The following is a 4,533-nucleotide window of genomic DNA, read 5'->3' as shown; positions in this document are numbered from 1 at the left end:
GTCTTTCTGGCGAGTGCATGCGCCCTATAGCAAAAACCTCTCCAAAATAATAATAATAATAATAATAATAATAATAATAATAAGCAATGGTTATCTTTTCTAGAAACACACCAGAATAGTGCAGTCATCAGATGAAACAAGAGAACACAGAACTGTCGATTCTATTGAAAAGTTGACAGAAATAAGAACAGGTGTCCTTGATAAGGAGCAGTTTCAGTAATTTCTAGGAAAGCCTGACTGTGAGGTAAGTGTAGAAATCTCCTTCAAGAAGTTTTAATAGTAAAAGCAAGAGACTACTAGGTGATAAATGAAGAACATAGGATTCTAGGAAGTTTTCTTAACTTTTTTATCTTAAAACAGATAATTCTAGGTTTTGTTTGTATGCTGTTGGAAATGATCTTGTAGATTTATTTATTATATTTTTTAAGGTCTAAGTATTAGAAGTCTTGAAACATTATCTTTTAAATTTTTACAATATGTTATCAATAATTGTTCTTAAAAATGTCATTCATGTAAACTTTCATGTTAATACGGTATTCAAAAGTAGTTCAAAAGTGGAATATAACAATGTAGATCAACATATAAAAGATGACTTAAAGTTAAACTATTATACATAGATTTTTTTTAAATGTAATTATAAATTTACTAAATATAGGCTGAATAATTTTTATTCAGTTTAAGAGCCAGCAGGTCAGGTGTGGTGGTAAAAATGCACTAGATTTTTGGAACCAGCAGTTGGCATAATGGCTATGTCACTGGACTCCCATGTAGTAACCACGGTTCGAGTCCCGGACACAGTGGTTTAAATTCATGCTGGACGCATGTGCGTGCACGCCCAAGATCCCGAGAGGTGAATAGAGAAGGGATTGTGGCATGGCCATGCCTCCTGGGTGGTGATTTCTTGCTTTCTGTCTCTGTCTTTATGGCAAGGACACGTACCCTATGGCAAAAACCTCTCAAAAAAAAAAATCCTCTGTAGTGGCATGGTTGTTCAGTGAGAGTGATGTCAATTTGTTGACACTGGAAGGTGTGTTTATCAGAGTGGGTTTGTCTTGGATAGACTTTCTTTCTGAAACAAGTGGCTCACATGGAGTGTTGATAAGTAAGGCGAGTGGTCACTGCCTGAGATCATGTAAAATTGGCTGATGCCTGGACGGTGGCACAGCAGTACAACGCAGTGCTTCGTGGGTCTAGTCCATAGGAGAAGGTGCTGAGTTTGCATCCACAGACATTTCTGAGTGCCAGGCATTTGCATTTCCATGTTCTTGGACTGGATGAGGCTAGAATTTAGTTTCAGTCAGCATCAGGACCTTATTGGGGATGCTGTCTCTCTGTCTTTCTTTCTTTCTCTCTAAAAAAATAAATTAATTAATAAAATTTTAAAATGCTTTCTTATGGCTGTATGACCATGGCTGTGGGTCAGTCCTTTCCTAACTCCAGGTGACTTTGACCAGATGTCTTATGTGTAGCTGTTGCTTTTTGTGCCAGCTGGTGGCATGGTAGTTAGGGTGGCTTCATTCCACCCAACAGGGTTGACTACATGATTCAAGTCCCAGACCTCACTGCTAGAGAAACACACTGGGCACGTGTGTGGGTGCCAAAGATCCTAATAGTGAATGGAGAAGGGGTTGCAGTGTAGCCATTCCCTCGGGGGCACTCTCTTTCAGCACCTGCACCCAATAGCAAATTTAACAGAAAATAAAAGTTGCCTTCCATCAACCATGATTGAAGTGAAAGCTGTTTCATATTCCTAAATTGCAATTTTTTTCTTGTAGTTTAAACTTTAGGTTGAAAAGAATTGTTTAATGATTTCTGTCTGGATAATTTCTTTAGATGCTCAGATTTAACTTAAAGAATTATTTATATAACTTTCATAGATATTGTTGTTTTTCCTTTTGGTTTTGGTAATTTTATGTGCTCATAGTCGACTCTTAACATAGTTATCTTTGGTGGGAAATTTCAGTCTTTTGTAAATTTACATATGCATATTATAATGTTGTTCTTGGGACCAGCAAGTGGTATAATGGTTATATTGCTGGACTTGCTTATACTTGACTGCAGTTCAAGGCCCCAGCTTGCAGCTTGAAATTCATGCAGGACGCACGTGTGTGCATGCTAGTGCATGCCCAAATTTCTGTGATGAGAATGGAGGCGTAGGGATTGGGCAATGGCCTACCCCCCTGGGGGGTTATTTCTCTCTTTCTATGTCTCTGTCTTTCTCTGTCTCTCTGACTAGTGCACATGCTCTATAGAAAAAAAATCTCTCTTAAAGATAATGTGATATTCTGGTGGGTACCAGAGGCTCAGGGTAGGAGCTTAGGCCAATTGCCATCCAGGTACTGCCAGCCATCGGGTCCAGGTCTTAGGTGCCATCATGTCACCATGCCAGTGCTGCCACACTCCAGAGACCAGTGGCCCATCACCCGGCCAGCGCCTGAGTGTGTGGCCACAGGTAATGAAAGCAGAGAACACTGGCAGCTATTCCTTTCAGCAAGCTCAAGTTTTTATACATTCCCATTTGAACAAATAATGTCCAAAGCTGCTAACATGGCAGTTATGAACAGCCAGGGACAGCAAAAGGGGCATCTGAAGCTCCTGCTTGGACACTTGTACAAGAGGCTCCAAAAGAAGGAGAAGAAAACTAGGAATGACAGAACAAAAACAAAACAAAACAAAACAAAAACAGAAACAGGGGAACCGAAAAAACCACTCAGTCGAAAAAATCTGGTAAATCAGCAAAATCAAAAGAAAAGCAAGAAAAAATTACAGACATGTTTAAAGTGAAAAGAAAAGTAGACCGTTTAATGGTGTTTCAGAAGTTGAACTTTTGACCAGACTCTCCCTGACATTTTGACCTTCAACTTGGACATTGTGATTATTAGAATAAACCAAGGGTTCATGGCTCCTTACAAAGGGCATCATTACCCTGGACCTGGGCACCATTTTTGGAAGTGTCTTTGTCAGCCCTGAGGGAGGTCCAACTGAATCACGTGGATAATCACAAGTTACCAGGGAAGTATGGCAGAGGATTTACCAACATGATAGGAAGGATGCCAGGCAGCAAAGATCTTTCCAATAAAGAATTTAATGATGGATTTTGTGTATTCTAGTACAGAAATTATAGAAATAACAGCCATGAATAGCATTGTATAATAGAAAATATATTTATGAAAGTTTTAGTAAAGTTGTTTTTAAAGTAAAAATTAAGAACTTGGAATTTGGGCTTAAACCCCATAAGATTCCAGACACAGAAACTCTCTGCTATGTGATGCCATCATTCAGTATGTGATGTGCTCAGTTTCCTGGAGCCCAGGGCCAAGTTCATTACCACATTAAGCTGAAGGACTTACAAGATCAATTGAAAGGCATTGAATGAAACACAGACCTCCAAGACATGCAGTACACGTTCGACCTGCAGCTTGCCCAAGAGGATGCAAAGAAGATGGATGTTAAGAAAGAAAAATATGGAGACCAGTAGCTGGTGTAATGGCTATGTTGCTGGACTCCCATGTAGTTCAGTGCAGTTTGACTCCCGGGCCTGGTGGCTTAAACTCACCCCAGGTGCGTGTGCATGCATGCCCAAGATCCCAAGAGGACAATGGAAGAGAAGGGATTGCAACATGGCCATCCCCCCTGGAGGGTGATTTCTCACTTTCTGTCTCTGTCTTTCTGGCAAGCACATGTGCCTTATAGCAAAAATCTCTCAAAAAAAAAGAAAGAAAAAAAGAAAAATATGATCCAGATTACAAAGCAGTGTAGGGTGGCACTTATAATGAAAATCCGTGCAATACTGAACCTTGTGGCTTCACTTCAAATGAGCTAACAGTGGAGTTAAGAGGAAAATCAACTTTCAGTGACATTCCAAATTGGCAGTGGGTAACCCAGCCATTTACTGACCAGATGCCTTCCTTTCATAATTACTGTGGAACACAAGAACAAGAAGAAGGGAACCATGCTTAAGAATGGGATTTCTCAGCTCTGCTTAAATGGTGCAGTTTTAATGCAGTTATCAGGAGGCAGAACCTTGGGGTGCTAACCGAAGTATTTTATTAGTATTTTACTCTAGTGGTATAATTACAGTCAAGAATACTTGTGTGGTAGAATCAACTCTATGAACCTAAGAAGGAAAAGTAGTTTTTTTTTATATATATGAGTTTTTGTATTTGAATTAAACATCATTCCAGCTTTTTATATACTATATTGCAGTCATGAAGAAATTGATTTTCTTTGGGGAGTGTCTTTTGATCTGTAATATAAAAATACCAATCTAAATAGTTAATACTTACCTGTGCATGAACCTGGAAATATCATTATCCTTTTATGCCTAAAAAGGGCATGCTAATAATAGGACTTGCCACTGGTAAAGGAGCAAAGGTGCTGACTTTCTTATATGAAGTTAAGCCTCAGTGGAGCCTCATTTGTTAGTTTTTAGTGGTGTTTAATGGGCTCCCTGAGCCACATTCACTCTGAGACCTCTTTTCTTTACCAGTGCTGTTTGTGACAGTTGCTTTGTAGAAGAAATGTGGAATATGG

At 39.3% G+C, this 4,533-nt stretch overlaps 1 pseudogene; it reads left to right on the top strand.

The window, feature by feature from the left end:
* Positions 1-2,455: 2,455 nt before the first annotated feature.
* On the top strand, positions 2,456-4,010 carry LOC102495603 (G/T mismatch-specific thymine DNA glycosylase-like; annotated as a pseudogene).
* Positions 4,011-4,533: the final 523 nt, after the last annotated feature.

This window comes from Tupaia chinensis, unplaced genomic scaffold (genome assembly GCF_000334495.1).
Source record: "Tupaia chinensis unplaced genomic scaffold, TupChi_1.0 Scaffold145185_1, whole genome shotgun sequence".
Classification (NCBI taxonomy): Eukaryota; Metazoa; Chordata; class Mammalia; order Scandentia; family Tupaiidae; genus Tupaia; species Tupaia belangeri.
Note: the sequence above shows the minus strand (reverse complement) of the source record. Positions and strands in the feature narration are given on the sequence as shown.